Source organism: Micromys minutus (assembly GCF_963924665.1).
Source record: "Micromys minutus genome assembly, chromosome: 1".
Lineage (NCBI taxonomy): Eukaryota > Metazoa > Chordata > Mammalia > Rodentia > Muridae > Micromys > Micromys minutus.
Window position 1 is genome coordinate 78,167,387 of NC_137969.1, and position 13,603 is coordinate 78,180,989.

Below are 13,603 nucleotides of genomic sequence, written 5' to 3' on the forward strand. Positions count from 1 at the left end.
GCACAATATTAAATGGAGTATTTTATGATAAAGGAATATAAGGAGATAGAATTGTGCCAATCCAACATCTTATGTGTAGCTCATGTAGCTTATGTGTGTAACTCAGTGGCAGAGTACCTGCCTACACACAAAAGACCCTGTATTTAATCCCATGACTAGAGAAAATGGGAAAACATTCCAACCATGAACTTCAAAACCAAGATGGTTTCACTCATTAATTCCATCAGAAATTTGAGAAATCAGTGATACAAATTATGTAAAAACTGCCAGAAAATGCAAAAGACATATTACTCCCTGATTAATTTTATAAGACTGTCATCACTCTGAAACATAAAACAACAAAAAAAAAATTAAATCTGTACTATGCCTCTAACCCATGTACACATTCAAGGATTATTGGCAAATGCAAGATAAAATTCAACAGTATATAAAATAAGCAACATATCATCAAGTAAGACATTTCAGAAAGAAAATGGTAGCCTTGTGGCTAATACAGTTAATCTTACTAATAAACAAAAAATAAGAAAAACATTTGAGCTAAAGTAAGACATCTCAGATGCAATGCCAAATGCAAAAACTCTATTTAAAATTATAAGTTGGACTCCATCAAGATGGAGAATAATTCTACTATTCCCTTAGGGAAAATAGTAAGTATATAGTACATTAGCATTTATACTAATTTTACATATATTAAAAGCAAAATGAATATCACAAACCATCAAATTGGAAATACAGAGCACAGAAGAAAGATTGGATTTGAGAAGAAAATAATCCATAACAGTCTATCCTAGTTTGGTTGTAGGAGAGACACATTTTATTCAAAGACTCAAGATGGTTTCAGACAAAGGGTAGGTTCAAAGTATTTTTGTGTATGCTTATGTTTGTATGCATATGGGTATATGTTTTGATTTGTTGTTGTTATATTGTGTGTGTGAGGGTGTGTGTGTGTGTGTGTGTGTGTGTGTGTGTGTGTGTGTGTGTGTAAAAGAGAATAGGAATATAGTGTGGAATTCTCTAAACATTTTATCCAGATAAATGGCAATGTTGATTTTAAATAAGCTTAGTTTGATGTAAGCTATCTACACCTCTTGTTCATTTGATCCTGGGTAATGGGTAATAGCAGACACAATCATGGCCTCCCGTCATTTTTACTAACCAAGGAAATAAAACACACAAAAAAAATCACTTTGGGATAGCCATTTAATTCTTAAGATTTGGAACTTACCCTAATCAATGTGAAATCTGTATTTTTGTATATATGTAGGTTCTGGGTAGGATATATCAATAATTAAATTTAATATAAGGACTATACCAAGCAAAGTCATTAGCAGAAAAAAAGGAAAGAAAGAAAGGAAGGAAGGAAGGAAGGAAGGAAGGAAGGAAGGAAGGAAGGAAAGAAGGAAGGAAGGAAAGAAGGAAGGAAGGAAGAAAGGAAGGAAGGAAGGAAGGAAGGAAAGAAGGAAGGAAGGAAGGAAGGAAGGAAGGAAAGAAGGAAGGAAGGAAGAAAGGAAGGAAGGAAGAAAGGAAGGAAGGAAGGAAGGAAGGAAGGAAGGAAGGAAAGAAGGAAGGAAGGAAGAAAGGAAAGAAGGAAGGAAAGTTTACCAATCTATTATCTAGCAGTAAAATGCTTCGTTCTGTGTCTGATGGCACAGAAGAAGCCACAACTCTAGTGCTACACTTGGTGTTTATGAACCTTGCATAGATTAAAATATGAAATATTAAATAGAATAATATAAAACAGTATCTGTGTCACTGTGATCATAGAAATTCTGTTGATTCCCTCCCCTCTGATATTTTTTATATTGCATAACTGAATTATTTGCAAACATTCCCTCACTAATCTTTCAGTCATGTTTCTGGCTGTCATCATGATCCAGGCCTACTTCACAATGAGGAAATCAAAACTCTGAGGCAGCCCAAGGATGAAAGCTAAAGCTACTCCTCTTGCACCTTAATCCCATGTTCTTTCCAAAACCTACTTGACTACCACTTCCTCTGAGCAGCTTATTAAAACACAGAGAACCAAAGGAACATTTCTGTAACCCCCATTTATGAAGTGGGTAGTACTTTTCATAAATATGATTAAATGCATTTTGTTTATTTTATTGGTAAATGTAAATTTATGCATACATAATACATGAAGTATATAAGTGCATGTGTATATACATTATAGATACACTATTAATACAAATAAAATGTGTTGGATCTTATCTATATGAAGAGCTTCCTACTTAATATATAAAGAATGTTACATGTGCATTTATGTATACATAATAGATACAATATGTGTATGTATAGTTATACACAGTAAACAGTAAAAACTTGATCAAGAGTCCAAAAAAGGTATTAAGGGAGTCAGTGTCCAGCAATGCTCAAATTAAGTACTTGTGAAATCTATGTCTTGGACAACAGATGTAGTTTAAATTCTCCTGATTCAATCTGTAGTTTATCTATCCTCCCTACCTTATCTTGCCTCCTCTTAAACCAGTCTTTGGACACACCATGCATCCACTCCCCTCTTGAGGAGCCTTCAGCTATCTGATGATCTCCAGCATTCATTCAGTGTGGTGATCACTCATTCATGGAGACAAAAACTAGTCCTGGGAGACAGAGCCTCATAAATGCCAAGGTTAAATGCAGGAGCCACAGATACCTGCTGAACAACTAGGAATAAAGTACCAAACTGATTCCAAGCTTGAGTTTTAGTTACTTGACTATTAAAATACATGAATGCACAAAATCAGTGAGTTGTTGACATTACATACACTTCTACTCTGAAAGACAGAAAATACCCCAGATACACATCATGGTGTTAAACTATACAAAGCAAAATATTTGAGATCCATTTCTACGTACAGACATGAAACACTCCAAGGAATATTCATATATGTTCAGTAAACATATATTTCATGTATTTTCCATAAAGGAGATAAGTAACAAACTAACTGCCCATTTTCTCATTTGTGTAATTGTATAAGTGTATATCTATCATATATAAATATTAGGTATACATAGACAGCCAATTCCCACCAGTGATTTTATCTGACAATCAGATTGATACTGGGAAAATGATGGACAGACCAGACGAGGACTAGGACTTTTGTGTCTGTTTACTTTGTTGCTTGTTTAATTATTTTATTTGTAATTATGTGTATGTGGGCCCATATGTGGGTATATACATGTCTGTTTATGTGCTGAGGTAAGGGGCTTCTATTTCTCCGGAATTGTGAAACATCTAATATGGGTACTAGAAACATAACTGGGGTCCTCTTCAACAGTAGAATAATCTCTTAACCAAAGAGCCATCCCTCCAATCTCTTGTGTTATTTTCAAATAATTAATTTTGAAAATCTGTGTCATCCATCGTACATATGTATGCTTGCTTGATTGATTGATTGACTGCTTACTTCTTAGGAAGAGGTAAAAAAAAAAAAAGAAATTTATGTAATACACAAAATCCAGCCCCAACTGGACACTGTTTCCTTCCTTTCTGGGCTTCTCATCATGTGATTAACCAACTACACCTTGCATTTGAATGAGAGAGAGATTTAGCATTCTTATTCTTCTCTGTCCTCTCCCTCTGCCTCCTTCTTCTTTGGTCTTATTTTGCTTTTAACCAATTTTATGTAACAGTGGTTATTGTGGCATGCTGAAAAGGCTGTGATTAGTGAATTATGTACTAACTGGAATGCACTTTATCAAAACACACAATTGCAGATAAACAAAATGTCAAGCCAAGCCTGTGAGTAAGCCCACAGCACTCACTCTGTGAATAAATATCTAGAGCCAGAGATACCCAGAATGATAGAAAAAAAAAATATGCTTGCCCCATAAGGAATAAAGATAAAAATAATGAAACCATGTGTGCTGCTGGTAACCTTCTGACTGATGTTTCTAGAATGAGCACCAGATGAATGCTTTGGTGGAGAACAAGGTGGCACAGGTTTCAGTAGCACCAGACACCTCCTGTTGCTATGGTAGTAGCAGTGTAGACTGCTGTGTGGTATAACCACAATAAATACCTCTTCAAAACCCCTGAAAGCATTCCCATTCCTTCTTGATAGAACTCCTAAAGGATAGAGATGAGGAGAAACAGCGTCAGTTTCTAGCCAGCTTGACAGAAATATTAACCTTTCTTAGATCTCAGTAAATGTAGATGGAGTCATTATGGTATTGTGGAGACAGTGAGATAGGGTTGAGGGTTAACTTAGACTTCCAAAAGTGAAACCTCAGAAAAAGGTTTGTCTCTGATTGCCTCCTGCCCTCCTTCCCCTCACCCCTCATTCTCCACAGGCAAGCTATAGAAAACACTCCTCTTTCCCAAGGTAAGTCATGGAAGTGAAACTCTTCCACAAAACCAGCCATTATTAAACTTAAAAATATTATTCAACCTTTATCCTACTTATCTAGGATCTGATCATAAGGAAACGTCTGCTCTTATCTTTTTTTGAGAGAAGGTCAGAAGACACCCATCTCAGAAAGGTCCAAGGCCAAAAGGGAAGGAATGGGGCACATCCTCCCTCCTTGGTCTATTGATCTGACATCTTATACTTTCGTTTAATAACATTTGCACATGGCTGCCTATTCTTCATCAAATCTATGAAAACGGAGAGTTTACATTCATTCCTTGGGTCCCTGATCTCAAAACAATCAAGTCACCTAAAACTGGATAAAATAAATGTATTAGCTTCTTCTTCTAATTACCTCTTGATACAGGAATATTAGCAATGATCTCTGAAAAAGGACATGAAAGAAACAATCCCTTTTTCTGATCATACCTTAGGCATAACTTTTACTTTTAAGTTTGAAAAAACAATGAATACAAGAAACATTTGGCCAGCCTCACAAAAGCAAACAGCTACCAGTTACCATGGTAACACAAAAACCTACAGGAGAATTATGATTATAGATGAGTATTCTTTGGTTTTAAAAAAAAAGTATTCTTCAAGGTCGTTACCACATTTTCAAGTAGCTATATTGTGTTTGTTTTATGAGAAATCATTTTTCAAACTAATCCCTAATTAACCCTGATTTTTTTGTAACTGAAAGAGCCCTGACCATTGTTTCAACATGCTGCTTGCTTTTCTTGATCAATGCTATTGTTGTCAAATGCACATTTTTCATTGCATATAACTTAGTTTCACTTCTTTTCCATCCTGTGAGACATTTTCTTGATATAATTATGATACAAGACACTTAGCTACTGCTCACTGCTGAACATTTAGATTACTTAGTGGGTTTTTTTTTCTATTACTGTAAATGTTGCCATAAACTGCTTCATGCTTACATGTGTTCAAGAGTTCCTAGAGCACATGCCTAGTTCCCTCTTCCTCCCCACACACTTTCCTCCCTTTCACTTATCTATGTAGCTTTCACCTGATTCTTCCTTTATGATAATAACATCTTTATGATAGTAAAGTATTTTACTAGATTCCTCATCTAATGGTCCTCTTTTCTGAAAGACTAACAAAGTTAAAAGTTTAACACTTAAGGGTGAGGAAACCCCTCAGGCCTCCCCAGTCCTCCCCAGTCCTCCCCCAGTCCTCCTTAATCCTCCCCAGTCCTTCCTTCTATACTCCTTGTTCATCTTATAAGACTCTACATTTTCCTTCTTTTACCCTTCACTTCCAATTTGCTCTGTTTCTCTATTTGCTGGTCCTCCTCTAAAGCATTCAAAACTTGGAGCTTTGTTTTTGGTTGATAGTTGTGGGATTTTTGTTTGTTGAGAAACTATGCTTTTGTTCTAGTAATCTCAAGTCATTTTGTGAAGAGAGCCTAGCAAGGTTGGGCTGCCTTTCCCTCAAACACAGTGCATTCATTAGTAGATTTCAAATGAGTGTTGGCCCCTGCTAGAAACTTCTGGAAATTTTATGGGGCCATGAAAAAAAAGGAATATGTGCTTCTCAAAATGGTAAGACTCAAAAAGGCATCAGGATTTCGATTATGTCTCATAATGGGCTCCAAGCACCCTCCAAGAAAAAAAGAACTTAAACCCAGAGAAAATTATATGTATTCAGGCAGAATTAGGACTAAATCCAGGGAGAACCCAGGCTGGGGTGGTCGGAGAGTGTGCTCTGGAGTTTTAAAAAATAGCAGCAGCATGCACAACTACAACATTCAAGGAAACTGGAAATTACATCACTTTTTAGACTCTGTGGTGGCTGCTGGCAGAAGTTGAACTGTCTTCTAAGAAAGGTATTGTGTGTGGCCACAGTCTCTGAACAGTTTGGAGGAAGAGATTCCTGGCAGCAGAGGACAACAATGTTTCAAAGGTCAGTTGTAAAATGAGGGGTGTCTACAACCCAAACTAAAGTTGGGCTAGTGAGGGAGCTGAGACCTGGTTAACCCTGGGTTCTCAACTCAGTCTTAAGTGGCCCAGGCCAATGCAACTTCTTTTTATTCTTTCCCTTGACAAAGCTAAGCAAAAAGTTGCTATCTAAAGGTGTTAGCTCTACAAGAAGCCAATTTTAGTAACAACTGTAAGTTACTGTCAATATTGAGGTGTTACCCCAAGTTTTTGTTAGTTCATGGCATTGACTGGTAATCCAGGAAATGAAACCTAAAACAATAATGAAATATAATTTTATAATTTCATTATGCACAAATCTCTCTGAGACAGTTGTACAGAAGTTGGAACATGTAGAACCCTTCCTGTTTGGAGTCAGAGTATGGACATAAACATTCTGGAGAGCTGACTTTTCACCATATAGCAAATTTGAAAAAAATCAAGTACTGACTAAAAAACATATTCACATGGTTTTATGTAAAATTTATTTTAATGTCTGAAAAAACAGTACTGACAAAAATGTATAATTTTAAGCAAAAAATGTTTAAAATCTTTACATTTATCTTTGTTTTGCAAAATAAAGTCGTTTAAAAAAATAAATAAATAAAAAAAAAAAAGAATAAGGTGGACAGCACCTAAGGAGGAAAATCCAAAAAAAGAAAAAAGAAAATATCCTTATCTCAAACCCTTGTCCTTTCACAGCTAGTCATGTACTATCAGAAAACTTTGGACATGTGCACAAGTAAACAAGATCAGGAATGTTTATGACAATGCATGTACTAGAAAAAATAGTCTAAGCATTCAATGAATAATAACTAAATAAATTTCGATATGTCTATACAAAAGAGTTTAACACATGAAAATAAATTAAATAATTTGCAAATTTTATAAGCATGGTACTAGATGTTACAGTGCACCAGGAATGCCAAAGCAGAAGGATGCAGAATTCAAGGCCAGTCTGAGCTTAATTGGATAGTTTTTTGATAGTATACAAGATGATTACTTTACATAGATAGATGGTTTTCAAAAATGCCAGAAATCCACAAAATGTAACATTTAATATGATTTATCATTTGTTGAGACACATCTGTGTATTCAAAGAAGAAATTGAGCATCTCTACCTCCAAGTGAGGTAATACTTTGTGGCTACCTAGCCACTGGGCAGAAATTGCCTAGTTCTCCTGCAGACCTGTACTATACTGATCATGAGAGGACACAATTTGCAGGTTAGGACAGCTTAGCTTTGCTGAGAGATAATATGATGGTTTTTAATAATTCCTGTTTCACTAAGGTCTTTCAGGTTCCTGGGCCAGAAGGCTGAAGACTGATGTTATGGCATGTTGCTAACAGGGGATGTGCAGGTGGAAAGTTGTCTCCACACTTATCTTAATTCTGGAAGCCATATTAGGCTTCTTATATTTTCAGATAGTATTGGTTGTTCTCTAATTTATGACAGGGTTGAAGACCTATTATAGTTACATGGCCTATCCAGGCTATTTAACTTTGAGAAAACATAATTTAATTAGATAATTATCAGATAGTATACAAGCTAGCCAAGACACAACATATTGGTTTTAAGCCTTTCTTAAGCTAGGATAGATAGCAGAAAGCTCTATTTAATTGACAAAAATGCTGGACTGGGTCTCAGGTGTAATTTGTACTTTGTAAACTACAGAATGGTAATAGTTGTGTTCAGCTTACATTTGAGAGAAAAGTTGTTGTTTTTTTAATTAGACAGAAAGGGTGGATTGCTGGTGTTGATATGCAGGTGAGGGCAGGCACAAGATAAGACAAGGCCTGTGATTGGGCAGTGAAAAAGATAGGTGAGGGCAGAGTTTTGGAAAATCAGAGGAGAGATAGAAGAGGGTGAGAAAAAACCCAACATGGGGGAGGAAGATGATCCATCCCCCATGTGGCATTAAGTAGCCACAGGTGGCAATAAATATCTTATAAGGAATGGATTATTATAAGACAATTTGTCTTATCTAGGTGGGCAGTTTATACCATTATCAACTGTATCTGAGTTTATTGTGTGAACATTTTGTGGAGTGGAAATTTATTGATATAAATCTGATTAATAAACTACAGATTTCTAGAGTTTCAATTTTTGTCTGGATAGTGAGAATTGTGACTATAACCACAAGGGGCAGATGCAGGGAATGTAAACAGAGTTCATGGCAGAAAGTTGCAGGAGGAATATTTAAGATGTGAGCTGTGTGGGTGGGGGGGGGGATGTATTCTTTATGGTCCAAAGAAAACAAAAATGAACAGACAATTTTGCAGGTGAAGTTATGGAAGCCAGAAAGCAAAATGAAAACTATTATAAGTGCTATCTTTAAAATTCTTCTGCCAATCTAAAGTTCTATATGAGACTAAATAGTCTTAAAAAGCATTAAAGTCTTAAAGTCTTAAAGATTGTTCATACTTTAAAATAAAAACTAAAAAATAAACAAACAAACAAACAGATTATTCTAAGGATTTGGGGTATTTTCTGTTAATTATCAGTAATTCTACTTACGTAGAGCTGCTATTCCCAATGTGTCTACTGTGAAGACCTGGGCATAATAATAAAAATCCAGCCTATCTCTTCCACAGACTCTCATTAAATTAATTACCTTAATTAATGCTTACAGAACACACCTATCACCACACCTGCTGCTTCTGAGTTGAAGGAAGTGTTTAAAAACATATCTCAAGACCAGATGCCAGAGTTCTAAGCTTTTGTGTATGAATTTCACCATTTTACCTAGCTCATCTATATTTGGGTTTTATCACTCAAAACCTACAGCTAACAAGATTTAGCCTTTCACAGGATTGTAAGAACAATCAAGCAAGTTGCTGTAGGTAAATGTAGGCAGTCTCTGGCACACTGAAAACACCTCGTGAAGCATGAGTGTTCTCATACTTCTGCCTTCTCTGGCAAAGCTGACTCCCCACTTTGCTCCCAGATTCTACCACCAGGTCTGGACCAAAGTTTCTGCTCTGCCATAGCAATACAACACCACAAAAATTCTGGTTTTCAGAAATTTCATCAAGAGCTAATCTTCAGACACTCAAGGTCCTCTTAGAAATAAATACTAACTACACAAACCAAAAAAAAAAAAAAAAAAAAAAAAAAAGAAGAAGAAGAAGAAGAAGACATAAATTTGATAATGTAAAACATTGATGCTTCAAAGGTTCAGTGAAGTGAAGAGTTGACCACCACCCAGAATGAAAGATAGACGATCATCATGCATTTTTAAGGAATTCATCTAGGATACAGAAGGAAGGCTCACGAGTCAATATTAAGACTAAATGGGCAAACATTGGAGTAGACATTTTTTCTAAGTAACCAACTTCATTCAAATATTGTCAACATTATGATCCATAAGAAAAATATAAGTCAAACAACAATGAGATTTCACTTTATATCCACCAGGATGATAATAAATGAAAAAGATGCACAAGGAAAAACAGGCATTAGAAAGAATATAAGGAAATTATAACCCTCACGCATTGCTGGCAAGGATGTGAACTGGGGAAGCTGTTCTGGAAACATCCTGGAAATTTCTCAAGTGCCAACCATAGAGTTACAACGTGATCCAGCAATTATGCTCCAAAATAGACATCCAAGAGAAATAAAATTATACAACCATAAAAATTTCACATGAATACATATAGCAGCATTATTCACTATAGGCAAACTATAGAAACTACCTAAACTCTTAACAATTTTTGAATAAATAAATGGTATGTATTATGTGTTGAATACTATAATAAATAGCATCAACTATTGAATAAAGATAGTATCACCCATACCGGAAAATAAAATAAAATTCAACAAGAAAAAAGCTAGTGAAGTTTTAATATATGCTACAACATGGGTGAACATTGAAAATGTTGTAAGTGAAAAGATCCAGGAACCAAAAAGCATGAGTTGTATGAGTCAATTACATGAAATGTTTTAAATAAACTAATCTGGCCAGGTGCAGTGGTGCCCACTTTGAATCCCAGCACTAGAAGGTCAAGCACAGTGAGTCTCTGAGTTCAAGGCTAACCTGGTCAACTAAGATCACATCCAGCCAGGGCTACCCAATGACCTCTTGTCTCAAAAAGAAGAGGCAAATTTATAGAAAATTAATAGTGCCTAGAGCTAAGGGTAGAAAACTGACTGTTGGTGGGATAGGAGAACTGGCTTGTAGACACAAAAATTTTCTGTGTGGATATGAAATGATTCTAAAATTGGCTGTTGTCATGATTCTGCAACTGTGAGTTTAGCAACACTACTGAGTTTTATTTGAAACTGGTAAAGTAGATGATGTTTAAATTGTATCTCAATAAAACTGCTAAGCCTGGGCTCAGAATGCTTCCCTGATTCAGGGCTGCCACAGACCCACAACTTCTGCAGGTCTCCCATGACACTTCAATGACATGTCAAAAGGGAAGTAATTATTTTACTTAGTTCATTCTGCTGATCCTGGAGCTCCCAGGGGATTGGTTCTTTCAAATACTGCCCCAGAAAATGTAAGGCATACAGGAAGTGATGAGTCCACAGGCATCACGCAGCAAACTTGGATAAGCTCTCTCAGATACAGAAGAACTCGTTTGATTTGTGGTTCATTCGAGCTCTAAAGTAATTTAATGAGAAAGCCTGTCCTCCCCACTCATTGCTCCTCAGCAAGGCCAACAGGGTTTGAATATTTCTGTTAAAATAAAAGTAACAGATGGTCAAAAACAAAGGAGAGAGAAAAGCTGGCTGATGGGTACATTGTCCTCACAGGAGTTCTCAGTGAAGGGGATGTGGACTCTTCCAAGAACGCTTTAAGGTTCAGTCCAAGCCACGTGATCACGTGGATCTGTGCAAAGGGCCTTCTAGTCCACACAATATGCAGAGTGCTCTTTCCAATCCGTGGCTTCGTTCCTTTGTGTCTGCACTTGGAGCACTGACTGCTAACAGCAAGGTTTCTGATTCCAGCTCTAGTCTTAGTGACATGCATTTCACTCACACACCTGCATCCCCGTGTGACCCGTGAACACTGATTGGCTGATCTGCTTGAGTATGCATCTTGATAGAGCGTTCTCCTTGGACAGGACACCTCTCTATATTTGTGCAGTATTGTTAGCTAGAATATTCTTCCTTAGAGCAAAGTAAATTCAGTTGCTCTTGAACATTCATATCTGTGGTCCTAAGTTGACTTTTCAGTCAGCCTTCTTGACTGGGGGATTTCCTCTTGGCTAAACACGTTTCTTGGGAGCTCCTAATATAAAGATATGTTTTAAGATGCTTACTGCTCTCCTGGCTATCCTTAAACTCCCTAGTAACTTGGGATACATTTGTGTTTCTATAGAGGTGGGTGGTAGAGCCTACAGACATGGGCTAGTAAAGTGAATTAATATATGGGAAAGTGTGTTTATAGTTCAGAACCCTTTGTAACTATAAAACACCTTTAAAATATATCCGTTTCCTGGTAGGCAACTTGACTAAAGGCATTAGAAATATACAACTCAAAATGTGGTCTAAGGACACACCTGAAGCCACAGGGAACCTTGTCAGAAATACTCTGGGCCCACCTCATAGCTGTTAAAAATTCGCATGTGTGTTACAAGATCCCCTAGTGCTTCCTAAGTGCATTAGTCTTGGAGAAATGCCTTAGCCTCAAAAATTCAAGCACTTTCCCTCAGCAATTCCTGCCTCAAATATCCAGAGAAAATAATTAGCTGAGTGTGGAAGAGACGTATAAAATGTGCACAGCAGAAACTTGAAACAATTAAAAGGCTCCTGATTGAAAATTGCCCAGGGGCCCACTGATCCACTCTGGGTATACATGTGCTCTCCCAGGGAGTTTGTCTGTACAAGACACACCTAACTACCATTTGCCAGCCAGGACTGGCTCTGGAAAGCAAGCCTGCCAGCTGGCACTAGTGCCAAGGAGATGCCGGTGCTTTGGCTTTGAATAAAGGTGTGAGTTTAGCTTGACACAAAAAGCCATTAGTGTCCCCACCTGAGAACCACCCATCTGTCCCACCCTCTCCCAAGGCGTCAGTCCATTAAAACTTGTGCTGGCCATACGTAGCAAATGTGCAGCGTGGCCTTCACGTGATCACAAACAATTGGAATGGGAGCTGTCCCAAAAGCCATTGCCTGTACATGGAAGTGTTCTTCTAGCTGGGATGCCTTGTCTGGCCTCAGTGAGAAAGGATACCCCTAGCCTCCCAAACTCAATGAGTCCCAGAGGAACACCCACCAGAGAAGAAGAGGGGGCATAGATTGTGGGAGGGGTGACCTGGAAGGGGCAGTGAGCAGGTTATAAAGTCAGTAAGTATATATAAATAAATAGATAAATAAATAAATAAATAGAAAAATAAATAAATAAGTAAATCTGTGCTAGCATATCTAGTTGTTTCTCCTTCCATGTATAATGTCAGGTACAATTATTAGCAATGGGCTTCTACAACATTATAATCAATTAGAGGATGATGGCGAATATACAACTGAGGGATCATCTTCATTATTAGTTGTAAGTTCTTCATATAATCTGTGACCTTGACTGCCTTTTTCTTTGTATCTGAGAAATGTGTCTGGTTCCTTTGTCAGTTGTACCTTTTGTGAGTCTGTTATTCTTGTCACATAGTCAGTTTATTCAAGAGAAGCCTGTTGTCATTCAGTTCAGTACATTTTAGAGAAAATGATGATGTTCCCTAACACTTATAGAGAAAAGGACGTTCCCTAACAGTTAGCATCATAAAGCTGCCCTTCTCTTTGGCACACACATACACACATACACACACACACACACACACACACACACACACACACACAAAGGTCTATCTCATTCTACATGTTTCAGGGCAAGGAGGGCATCGGAGAGAAAGATCTTAGAAGTCACAGTAGGTCCATCCAAGCCAGCAAACATATGAGCATAGAAATCAGTTGAGATGTGAATCTTGGCTAGGATGTGTCAAGACAGAATCATGAAGCCTAAGAGAACTATATCAGGACTAGAACAAGGTTCCATGAAGTCAGGGACACAGGGTTCCTCCAGGCACAGTGCTACATGAGAAAGAATGCCTACCACACCAAACCAAGTAACTGAACAACCCACACCACTAGCCAGATGGAATCCATGTGACCATTAAAAGTGCCCTTGTATAAATCCTTGTATGACTTACTGACAGGGTAAAGTTTTTAAGTTGGAAGTTACACTTGGAATGTGATTCCGGTTTTGCTTTGACAAGTGTGTTGCATACAACTCACTGAAAGTGGATCTAAGAAGCCTTATTCAACACAGTGCTTACCACACGAGCATAAAACCTAAGTCCAGATCCCCTACACCTACA